The sequence below is a fragment of the Falco biarmicus genome, chromosome 6 (assembly GCF_023638135.1).
Source record: "Falco biarmicus isolate bFalBia1 chromosome 6, bFalBia1.pri, whole genome shotgun sequence".
In the NCBI taxonomy this organism is placed as follows: domain Eukaryota; kingdom Metazoa; phylum Chordata; class Aves; order Falconiformes; family Falconidae; genus Falco; species Falco biarmicus.
The window spans coordinates 1,726,327-1,739,371 of NC_079293.1; the positions used below are offsets into that span (position 1 = coordinate 1,726,327).

The 13,045-nt window shown below is 40.6% G+C and overlaps 1 protein-coding gene across 1 annotated transcript in view; it reads right to left on the reverse strand.

Annotated features, from left to right (window-relative positions):
• FHL5 (four and a half LIM domains 5) overlaps positions 1 to 13,045 on the reverse strand; it is a 31,715-nt gene that overhangs the window by 14,862 nt on the left and 3,808 nt on the right. The gene's annotated exons all lie outside the window — the stretch shown is intronic.

Below are 13,045 nucleotides of genomic sequence, written 5' to 3' on the forward strand. Positions count from 1 at the left end.
TATCCATACGTGAAAAAATATTATATCTTTTGCTTTATGGTGATTCCAATGGAATGTTTCCTGATCTAAATAAGCCTGCCATTGAACTGCATCATCTTTTTCTTTAAGAACATGCAATGGTTGGGATAAGAGTCTATTAGAGAGGCAGAAAGAAAGAAAAATGAAGGCAAAATAAATCATTGCAAGAACAGTGAGGGATAAGAAAAAGAAATTGATCTATTATGAATGGGACATGCCTGCAAGCCATCCCAGGCACTTGTTTATTTTCAGGTAAGCATATATTTTTATCTTGGAACATGGTTTTGCTTATTTACATGAATTTGCTGACTTCATTTTTCCTTTTTTTTTTTTTTTTTTGTGAAAGCTTCTGAATAATTCATCACATACATTTTCAAAATACATTAGTGACTCAGGGTTACAACTGCAGTATAAAGCTAACAATATTAAAAGGAAAATTTGCTAACAATATCACTATTTTATAAATAAATGTTTCTAACAATGTTCTGCAAGGAAATTTTTCCTCATTTCAGAAATCACAGTTTCTTGATTTCTCTGGATGCCGGCTGCCCTCCAGAAATCGGCTATATTATCATGAATAGTCCTAATAAAAGTCCTGATCCCTCAGAAAAACCCCAAACAACCCCCAAGTTAAAGAACAATGCATTTTCAAAGCACTGGCAATACCTTTGCTTTGTCTCTTCCCTCCTAGAGTAACTGCATTTCCCAGTGACACCTTTAAGTTATAGTTGAGTGTTTAAGGAGAGTAAAGTTTTACTTTTCTAAAAATGGCTAGAGAAGCAACAGGAACTATGGGCATATATTATATATCAAGTAAAAAAAAAGTACCTACAGGAAAGCAGCAACACAGGTGCTAACTTTGAACAAGCTGTTTTATCCCTGTTGCACAGCACAGTAACACAAAATCAGGTTCTGGAAGCATCTGAGTGGGTCCAGAGCCCTCACTGATGAAGTTATGCTTTAAGCAGACAGGATGGATGCCAACCAGGACAGTGCTGTCACAAGAGACATGATTTTGGTGGACCATCTAAGCAAAGCAGCTCATTTAGAGGTTGAGCTGGTAACTGCACTGTACTGCACTGCACCGTGTTCAGACACCCCATGACCACAAGCAAAACCAACAAGAACTCTGGCTTAACCAGGGGACTGAGCGTCTCAGGAATTCTGTAACTTTCTCCTTAATTGGTATTGCTGTCTGCTTTGTTTACACCATGCAAACTCAAATGTTGGTGCAGTCATCTAAATTCTTCCTTTATTCCAGTACAGCATAATTTACTACTCACCTAAACATCAAACTAGGACAAATTAGAGCAGTGAAAGTGCCTCAACTAAGTGTTTTCAGTGGTGCAGACAAACAGAAGTGCTGTTGCAGAAAAGGCTTGAGTAGCCTATGTCCCTCAAACTCTCTTTACTAGCTACAGAGTAAGTTGGAAGAGCCTGGCCCCATCGCCTTTATGGCAGCTAGGTAATTTGCTTTAATTCACAAACCATAGAATAGTTTGGGTTGGAAGGGACCATCTAGTGCAAACCCCCTGCAATGAGCAGGGACATTGTCAACTAGATCAGGTTTCTCAGAGCCCTGTCCAACCTGACCTTCAGCGTTTCCAGGGATGGGGCATCTACCACCTCTCTGGGCAACCAGTCCCAGCGTTTCACCACCCTTGTTATAAAAAAATTCTTCCTTGTATCTAGTCTGAATCTACCCTCTTTCAGCCTAAAACCATTACCCCTTGTCCTATCGCAACAGGCCCTGATAGCAAGTCTGTCCCCGTCTTTCTTACAAGCCCCCTTTCAGTGTTGAAAGGCCACAGCAAGGTCTCCCTGGAGCCTTCTCTTCTCCAGGCTGAACAGCCCCAGCTCTCTCAGCCTGTCCTCACAGGAGAGGTGCTCCAGCCCCCTGAGCATTTTCATGGCCCTCCTCCGGGCCCACCCCAACAGGTCCATGTCTTTCCTGTGCTGAGGACCCCAGAGCTGGGTGCAGCGCTGCAGGTGGGGTCTCACCAGAGCGGGGCAGAACCCCCTCCCTCGACCTGCTGGCCATGTTCCCTTTGATGCAGCCCAGGCTACAGCTGGCTTTCTGGGCTGCGAGTGCACACTGGCAGCTATTGTCCAGCTTTTCATCGCTCATCATCTGCAAACTTGCTGAGAGTGCACTCGATCCTGCTGTCTGTGTCACTGATGAATGTACTAAACAGTACTGGTCCCAGTACGGACCCCTGAGAGACGCCACTTGTTGCTGATTCACCTGCAGAACTTCCCCCAGAAGCATCCAGCTCATCCAATACAACTTGTACTTGTTACCAAGATCAGCCTGAGCATTTAGTTGGCAAAGTTCAAACTAGTGGTTCTGTATGCATCTTCCTAATGGATATTTTTCCTCTATTACAAGCCTTGCTAGTGAAACTCAAGAATTACCATCACAGTAAACCCACTGTACAGAAAAATCAGAGATCAGAAATAAGTATTTCTAATATAGTAGCTGAAAGCTGACTTTTTATGAAGGGGACAGAAAAGTTGCTAATGGCCTACAGAATTAAATGTAAATTATCTGCTGGTTTTCTTTTTTTTTTTTTTTTAAATTAATCAACACATGAGTCAGGGAGTGCAATTCATCATTTGATACAAGTACTACAGTAGTGGCCAGAGATTCCATTCCAGAATAACTGGCCTTGTTATTCCGAACACCACAAGCTCTGCTGATGAGCAGTATTGCTGGTCAATAATGCAGCTCCGCCTTCAAGTAGAGACAAACTGTCTTTGGAGTGTTTGGTATCGATTCAAGTCTCTCTGAAGCTATTACCTAAGAACACAAAAGCTTTTCATCTGCTCACATTCCTGGGTCCTGTCAATACCTTCACCAGCAGCAGTACATGAAAAAAAGAGATTAATGCTATGGCTCAGATAATATCTTTTATTTTTCTGAAACTATTCTTACCCACATTTTTTATAGGTTTTCACAGTCTGGTAGAGCCAAAATTTTCTCCTGTGTTCATTATGGAACTCATTCCTTTCTGACTCCTGTCAGATTTATAGAATCAAATAAAGCCATGAAGTATTTCAGCCATGCATTGGTGTACCTTTTCATGTAAAATCTTGGCAGTATTCTCAGTCATACTCTCTATATTCAACCACAAAAGAGGTTTGAGGGTTGCATCTGGTACAAAAGGGCCATGTGATAAAGTATACCCAAATTAGCTGGTAAGTTATGGACTTAGAAGACATTTAGACAGTTTTAAATTGGTTAGCTTCAGCTGCCCGAGTTCCAAAGGCAAAGCAGCCATGAGCCCAAGATGTGGATGAGAAATCATTGCTGTATCATAGGTACAGTGTTAAAGGAGACAATTTAAAGTAATGTCATCAATGGTGTACCCCAGGGGCTGACACTGGGACCAATACTGTTCAACATCTTCAGTAATGACCCGGAGATGGGACAGAGTGCACCCACAGCACATTGGCAGATGGCACAAAACTGGGCCAAGCGGCTGATACACCAGATGGTTGTGCTGTCATCGAGAGGGACCTCACCAGGCTGGAGAGGTGGGGTGAGAGGAGTCTCATGAAGTTCGGCAAGGGGACATGTGAAGTCCTGCCTCTGAGAAGGAATAACTGCAGGTACCAGCACATGCTGGGGGCGAGCCAGAGGGGAAGTAGCTTTGCAGAAAGGACCTGGGGGTCACGGTGAACACCTAGTTGAACACGAGCCAACAATGTGCCCTTGTGGGTAAGGCCAACAGCATCCTGCAGGGCATTAGAACGAGCATTGCCAGCAATTCAAGGGATGTGATCCCTCCTCCCTAGTCAGCGCTGGTGAGACAAATCTGGAGTGCTGGGTCCAGTTCTGGGCTCCCCAGTACAAGAGAGATATGGAGCTACTGGAAAGCGTCCAGTAAAGAACCTCAAAGGTGACTAAGGGACTGGAGCATTTCTCCTCTGAGGAAAGGCTGAGAGAGCTGGGACTATTCAGTCTGGAGGAGAGAAGGCTCAGAGAGGTTCTCATCAATGTATACAAATACCTGAAGGGAGGGAGTGAAAGGGAGCCATGCTCTTCTTAGTGGTGCCCACCACAGGAGAAAATGCAACGGGCACAAACTGATGTTCCAGGGATTCCATTTAAACAGAACAAAAAACTTTCACTGTGAGAGTGGCTGAACACTGGCGCAGGTTGCCCAGCGAGGCTGTGTAGTCTCCAGTCTCCATCCTTGGAGATATTGAAAACCTGACTGGACATAGCCCTGGGCAATCTGCTTTAGGTGATCCTGCTTAAGCAGAGGGTTGGACTAGATGATTTCCAGAGGTCCCATGCCACCTCAACCATTCTGTGACTGTGATGAACCACAGAAAGGTTTATCACTGCTGAATGATATAAGAAGAAGGGTCAAAGAGTCCACAAAATGTTAGTACTCCCTTATGTGCATTTGAGCTGGAGTGGGGTCATTCCCATAACAACAAAACAGGTCTTCTGTAGATGACTTACTGTGAATCCTCATCTAAGCTAGATGTGCACATAGCCTAAACAACGAGACGATGCTATTGCTTTCACCTGTAATATTTACATGCTTGAAGCTGAACTTTGAACTTTGCTGCCTATATACATGTCAGCAATTAGGTTCTTCACAATTAATGTCAGTGTTTCCTGATATTTCACATATGGTAAACATAGTCTCTAAATTCTCAATTGAAATACATTCAGTGGAATTGCACAAATTTGGTTACAGAGGAAAAAGCAGAGGAAAGAGCAAAGGAAACTAGGGATTCCACGTGATTTCTATCAAAGAAAAAACTGGTCTCAGTAGATTCAGCATTTCCACAGGGAAAAATCACTTCCAACATTCTCATGTCCCAGCCATGCGTGAAATGAAGAGAGAAACATACTATTTTCTGTGTTGTCACTGTGTTCTGTGTGGAGCATGAAATGAGATCGATATGTCCTTAGTCAATCATTCTGATACTCAGATGTCAGTACTGCCCAAAAGCCGGGCCCTTGTTGATGGCCAGGAGTTTACCAGCTTGTCTGCAGTACCTGGTTTACCATAGTAAAGAAGATTCTGTTATTTCTGTTGTTGCAGGCTTGTGCAAGTCAAAACTCCTTTTTCTCAGTGATCATTTCACATTGTAAGCTAATGTTAATTGTTATAGACCAGGCTGCAGAAGAGATGTAAAGGTTTGGATGCCTTCAGTAGCCTCGGCTGTTTCAGTGACCTGGCTCAGAAGGGAATGCAGGCAGCGCTCTGCTCCAGCGCTCAGCCACCGCCCGGTACAGGACAGCAAGGAATAAAGGAGAGCTCGCGGCACCAACATCTATACTAAGTGCACTCTCTATGAGGATTCAGCAGAGGAAGCAGATCTAAAAATTATTGTGTGATGACTTAAAGACTGTGTGAAGGAAGATGGCTGTAACTGTACCTATCTTTTTTTTTTCCAGTTCAGCAAGTGAAACCACCCTAAGATGCAAGAAATCCTACAAGCAACAACCTGCTCACGGCGCAAGTTTCCTAATCCCCTTTAGAAGATTAAATTCATGCTCTGAAATTTAAGCATTTATAAGCTTCCCAAACTAATATATATCAAAAGAAAAGTTATTGCATCAGGGTATTTTTGGAATAAAAAGGAGTTTTGCTAACACTTTTATTTCTAAAATTTTGATTTTTTTTTAATAGAAAGTATTTGTGGATAAAAAATATTTCATGGTAAACCTAAGTTTATTTTAGAAAAGCAGGATTCAAAAAAGTGAAATATGAAAAATACTGGTTAAAATTGGATCTTAAATTATCAACAGGAAAATTTCTAGTAAAAACTTAAATTTCACTTTTGATATAAAGTTAAAAATTTCATTTGAAGAAGCAATTTTATTGTTAACTTTTATTCTAGGAAAAAAAGATGTGAATCTAAGTTAGAGTGATCTCATTTTGAGAGAAGAAATTTGGTAGCAAAAGGATGTTTATGCTGGGTTGCAGTTTCTTCAATTTAAATGGTGGGAATGTAGATAATAACATATTGTATTTGCATGGAAATATTAATGTATTTTCCTCCTGTCAACCTGCAACCCAGCAAGTACTACATGTTTTTGAAAGAGAAAAAGAAACATTAAATATCTGGGGCTGAACTGATCAAGATGAGAAGTGATCACTGAGGCCACAGACAATCTCTGGCAATGAATAGGAACTCTTCCTCACTACCCTTTCTGCCTGTTTTTCCAGTCCTCTTTCCTGCCTCCATCCTCACCTACAATCCCCTAATCATAGAAGATACTTCAAAAGTGCTTAAATAAAAAGAAAATGAAAGTTACAAATGAAGACATGTGGTGAAATCCCGATCTGAGACTTTTACCAGTGAGTTCATCCCCAGCGTGCAAATCACAGCAGCTCTTCTGAGCGAGCTCTGCTAGAACAGCATCTGCACATCAAACATCTGCCACCCGATTCCCCTCTATCCGGTGCACTGAAGTCAAAATGCCTGCACAGCTAAGCAGAAACTCACTGAGGAAACAGCAGCATCATAGCTGTACACTAACACCACCCGGCAGGAACACATCTACGTGAAAACAACGTTAAGCCTGCATTTGGGACTGAAAGCTTTCCTGGAGAAAATACTACCCATAGGAAATGATGCCTGGGGAACGATGTGCTCACAGACCATGAAACGAAACAGCCCTGCCACTAACAAGAGGTAACAGACTTTCAATAGGCAACATTGATGCTGACTGCAAACTTTTAAGATCTCAATAAAAAATAGGTAATTTCTTGTCTTTGCATCACCTGCAGAGACTGAATTTCCCTCACCCTTGCGTTTCACTTCAGGGACAGAAAGGTGGATGAAGAGTACCGTGTTGTGTGAGAATGGGTACATCACATGAATTAGAATCCTTTAAAAAAAAAAACAACCAAACTTCAACTGACTATGCAGTACAACTTCTTCTAGCTGGGTTCTTTAGAAGCCTGTGACCTACTTTAGAACTGCTTTAAAAAATAAAATTAACAATAAGAAAAGATCATCACCAGCAGCAGCAATGCTAGCAGCAAGTGAAAACTGGAAAGGATTTTCATTACCCTATTAAAAAAAATAATAATAAAGACCTCCTTCCCCTGAAACCAAACATAAAACCCCCAAGTCGTAATAAAGCATCTGATGCAGTGGCACAGCCTTTCTCTTTTCTCTCCCAACTGCACTGTGCCAACCTGACCTAGTTTTCTGAGGAAAAAATAAACTGAACCGCAGCACTTTTGTAATAAAAATATGACACCTTATAAAAATGAACCAAACCTGAAGATTTCTGATCTGAGCCCCGTTAAAAGATTGTCATGAGCTAGGTGGCATTACAGCTTAGGAAAAGCAAAGGTTACTGTAAGGAGAATTGGTATGTAAGATCTCTACATCAGTTATCGTTGTTTCCAGGTATTTAGATTTGTAGGCCCAATGAACGGCCAGTTGTGTTGCCTGAGGAGCTCCATCAGCCTTGGCTGCCACCTTCTTATGGAACCTGTCACTGAAAACAGAGATGATGTAATTCTGCAGACGAGCCCTAGGCTGCTTATTATGCCCACAGGAATATACAATCTAAGAGATATTGGCAATGACAAATGTAGCATAAATACCCTCTCTTCACGCTACCTATGAACTGTTTAGGGTGACCACTGCTGTGGCCATCTCCTTCCTGCGGAGAGGGACTCCATGATGTGCCTCCACCGACCTTCCCAAGGGAAAACAGGCTTCAAGATGGGCAGTCCCAAGGGGTAGGAGATCAAGGAGAGAAGGAATGGGCAGAAACATTGAGTAGAACTAGTAACAGCCTGATTATAAACCAAGGCATTTTTTTCCTGCATTTTTTCTGGCAATTAACACATAGGTATCGTTATGACACCTAGCAGTAACGATCCTCTGCAATTGCACTGTCTTTGGAATACAGGGATCCAATAATAACACAGCCTTATTAAAATACATACATATATATTGTAACTGCTAGGTGGGCAGACCATGAAAGGTCTAACATGGTGAAGAAAACCTGAAAGATGTGGTCCTTTTTTTGTGCCACTACCACTTTTACAGTAATTAACTGGTTATACAATACAACTGAGACAGAGGGTGAGAAAGGTTTCCAGGAAAATGCAGAATCACCAACCAACATGAAAATACATGGAATGTATTTAACTTCCTTCTGTTTCCCTCCGCGTTACATGAACACCTGCTTTGTCTTCTATTAGAACAGGACCCCAAAACCACTTGCATACGTATGTAAATTAATGTAGCTGAATAAGTTAACTCAATTAATGCATGTCAAATTAGGTGATTTAAAATTTTCTGGACTAGGTTTTTACCACTGCATGTTAGGCTTGGTGTCCTCACATCTGTTTGGGAGCTCTAGGCACAACTCACTTATGAAGTCTCAACATCTGGACCGAGGTTGCAGTCACAAACTAGTACAATTCAGCTGCATGTGCATTTTACCAAAGCTGTGGAATTATAGCAGGGTAGCTTTGTTCTTTTATTCTCCACCATGTATTTGGTTTAAACACACTGTAAAGCTGGAAAACATTACTAGTTTAACTATGCAGGTGCATCAAGGGTGGGCTGCTGGTCTTTGGGCTGGGAGAAAAAAAAAAATAAAATATGCAGATATACACATTTTCTATGATGTGTCCTATATTCACTGTTGATAGTAAACCAGCACATTTCATTCCATCACAGCAAAAGTATATATGACTCAAAATGTAAAAACTCAGTTCTAGAAGAGAGCTGACAACAGGACTTTTGAAGGCAGTGAACCCCTTTAGGAACGGGGCTGATATGGAAGTAAGGGCAGGAAGCGGAGGCCTTTGGCTTCTTCTTTGTTCTCTTCCAGGGAGGAAAAATAATGAAGTGTTACTAGTATGAGTATAGAAAAAAATGTTAAGTTTCATTGGGTTGTTGGTTGTTTTGGGGTTCTCCCCCCCCCCCCTTTTTTTTCCCCTTTTCTTTAAATATGTGGCTTTGTGCATCATCCAATAACCAGAAAACAAATGTTAATTAAGATCTCTTGGGTCTTGAGTAGTTCAGTAGATACTGTCCTGTCAAACAAGAGAAGGGTATATCACGGCATCGATTCTGTTTTAATTTCAATCCTCATGTCCTGTCAGCAGCAACAGAGAGACTCAGCCCTGGGGTTTGTTCATGTCCTGCAGTGACCTTTGCCATGTACTTGAAATCTTTGTGCCCCTTACGTTACCTGTTCTGCATACTTAGAAGATAAGGTCTGCTGAAGGATTACGTGACTGGGTCTCCTAACATTTCCCTTAAGCCTTAAAATCTCTGTGCCAGACATTAAACATATTTCTTTCTATTTTAACATAGTCTATCTTCCTAAAAGGGGCTATGGTTTAAAATTAGACCCTGCAATGAGTAGACCATGGTATTCTGTCTGTCTTTATTATGATGTGAGGTTATCGACCCTTCAGTTACTGCTCTGCTGGGATTTTTGTAATGTCCTGGCATGTGAAAAGGTCCTTTTTGTTTGTTTGTTTTTGGCACTATGACTTTCAGAATGGATTTTTTTCTATGATTATAAATACACATTACCTAAAAGCTGGTTCCATTGTAGGATTGCCCTATTGTGACTGAAGGAAAATTAAGGACAAAGTTTATCTGAACACCTGAGACAGTCAGGGTTTGACTCGGACAAATAACAACCATCAGCAAAGTCTTAGCGTTCTGGATGAAATTTAGCAAGGATGAATAAATTCCTTTCTAACATTTAGGAACATTTTAAGAACATGCTGTTTAACTCAAGGATATTGTGGAACAACGGAGTTCACCGCAACTAGTAAAGTTTATCAAGTGATGACATGAAGCCTGGCATGCAGCAACCATCTTTGCAAACCTGGAATAGAATTGACCAGTTTTCAGTATGGGATGATGCTCAGAGATGATAACTCTGACCAGCTGTGGGGGATAAGGTTGGTCTGAGGAGGAGAGTGGTAAGCAGCAGCAGCAACTGCATTAAGGAACAAATACAGTTCAAGTACTTTCTGCTAATTTATGTTAAATTTGGTAAATATTTTCAGTAAAACATCTAAGCAAGTAATTAAACAAATTAAGAATTCTGCTACTGTATTAAAAAAAACCCACCCAAATATTGTGAGCTTTTAATTTGAAATGTTTCTCAATGCTCTTCAATTTGCAAGCATCAAACTAAACAAAGATTGACAATTAGAAGAACAGCATGAAACAGTTTCCCCCCTAATCTTTTCCTTTATTTTAAAATGCAAATAGAATCCCAGACTCACAGAACTCTAATTATGCCACAATTTTGCATGTTATAAAATATAAATGAATCATGATGTAGCTGAAATTGAAACTTGAAGAGCTCACTTGAGGAAGACTGGGCTCCTGATAAAATGATTTACAGCCTAATACTGTTCTGTGTTTCTGATAAATAGAATTACAACCTCTGAAGTATTTTACAGCCTTCCTTTCAAATATTTCAGAACGCTTTTCTAACAACAATAATAAAATGATCCTAAAACACAGTTGTGAGATACTTGTCTACAGGAAAGGTTAATGCTTGTCAAAGCAAGTAATTGACTTGCTCAAGGTTAGAGAGCAAACCCGGAGGACTGGGAAGAAAAAGAGCCAGCCACTACACCTTTGTCAGTAGCTGGGTCTGCTCATCAGTCTGTATCCATGGCACTGCTCCGGGATAGGTAAAAGCACTGTACGAAGGTTGCCGGGTGGTCAGCTTCCAGTGCCAGAGTTCCAAAATTAGCTGAACCAATAAAATGTTCCAGTTGTGAACTCTGCAATTGTCCTTAATGTCTCTGAGGTTATGACTAATATTCTTACGCAAAATGTTCCGAGTGGAATTTCTCTAGTTTTGTGTCAAAACTCAGGGCCACGGTGGTTGAGAGAGTTCTTAGTTATAAAGGATTTGGGTTGTTTCCAGAAAGTCTTGGATAATATTGTTTTCAATTAATACTTTTCTCCCCACTGTAACAAACCCAGCTTACCGATGGGGAACTGAGGCACAGATCAACCGGTCACTCTGGTCTGAATTCTGGTCCCCTGTGTGTGTGCGCTCTATCAACAACTACCCCATGCTGTCACTTGGTCACTCTTTCTATCAGTTCTGCTACCAGGGCAACAAAGACACATTACAGGAAGAAAAATATTTTTCTGAGATATAAAACCTCCAAGTGTGAGGCCAGCAACCAGCTCGGGCAGCCTGTTCAGAACCATTATCTGTAATATGTTGAGATGTGCAAGAATTTACCGGTCGTCATGTATGGACCCAGAGCAAATTCAAACTCAAAGGCAATCACAGCTGAGAAGAAAAGTAACATACTAGCATTGAATGAAGTAGAATCAAAGAAAACTCTTATTCTAAGAAAGGGAAACAAGAAGGGATGATAGATGTGTACTCTACAATATCAGAGAACAGGGATATGCACAGAAGCCAGCCTAAGCCTACTGAGGCTGATGAACAAGGCATTTTTTACAGTTAAAGGAGAGAGATAAATTCCTCTCCAGGGTGACTCCTAGCAGAAATTTAATTTAGCCATCATTATAAAGGCAACCAAGGGAGATCAGTTAGCATTTGTAACAGTCTCGTCCCTCACTGTATCTCTCCCACAGAATTTTATGTGTTGGGGTTTTATTAACTTGTTTTTAATATCTCAGTTCAGTGTTTTTGAAGTAATGTTTGCGTATTTCTACAAAAATGTCCTTATTTCATTCCTCTTACATTTTAAAGGAAAATACAGATATATGAAACAAGGAGTTCACAGCTTCATTTCTAACTAGAGCTGCAGACCCTTTTCCCAGAAGAACAAATTCCACTGCAGGAGCTCAAGTGAACCATCAGCACCATTTCACCATGCCAACTTCCAAACTTGGACTCTAGAGATTTTAATAGAACAGTTGAACTGGAAATCATGAACTTTACCAAGCATCCTCGACTTAGACATAAGACATCATCTTACCCTTAATTGGCAGGGAAGCATGCCGAAAATCTCAGGTCAGTTTTATTCCCCAGGTGATCTAAACTCCTGAACAGCATCTAGAGCTTGTTTGGTCAACAGGAGGGCTGCCCATTCAAAAGGGTCACAATTTCACCCTCTGATACTGGGCTTGACATTTGGAAGCATGCTGGTTAAGATTTTCACATCTTAACAGTCTGTCTGTCTGTGGTTAGGCAGTACTGAAAGCTTTTCACTTTGTTTTTGAGAAATAAAGCTCAGACATGGAAAAAGATGAAGAAAGCTGGGCTTGTTGGTGTAGAGGCCACAGAACATATGTCTTACCAAGTCAATCAAAAATAGACGCTTGGTAAAATATGACTGCCTGGAAATAATACAGAGATGCCATAGTTCCCAACTGATCAGATTCTCTTTCAAGCAGCTTTTGATTCCATTTTGCTCTAATACTACAAGAAAGTTAGTATGTCACCTTAAGTTTCTACCAATTACACAACTTTGAATCAAAGCGACTTTTGTGACACTGCAATAAAATCACATGGGAAGACCATCAGCAATCTGTTATAAAGTTAACATATTAAATCCATTACAGCCTGTTCTGTTAAAATACTCTAGAAACGTCAACTCATCACACAAACAGAAGAAAAATATGAGTGAAAATATTAACCACAAACCAAAAAAAGCATCTGAAACTTGTTTTCTAAAGGTAAGAGGTTATGTGCCCAGCTCCAGATACAAACCCACATCTTCTGAAAACCGGGACAGTTAAAGAAATACATTTTCAAACATTACATTTGATAGTTTTGTTCAAGTTTAATTGTAATCTCATTATCAAAAAGACTGCCATTATAGAATTAGGTAGCAGTACAATTAATATACTAGACGTAAAGGACTATTGCCACTGTTACCCTAACTGTTTCAGTTCTGCAATATAGGCAGACACTTCCAGCACCACTTCAGTAACAGTGGTATATCCTTTCTATTATACTCTTTCCCTTCAAATTCCAAACCAAAATTATGATTCTAAAACTGTGATAGCTGAAAGATAAGCAGTGTCTTGTGGAGGGAGAATTTAGAGATTATAC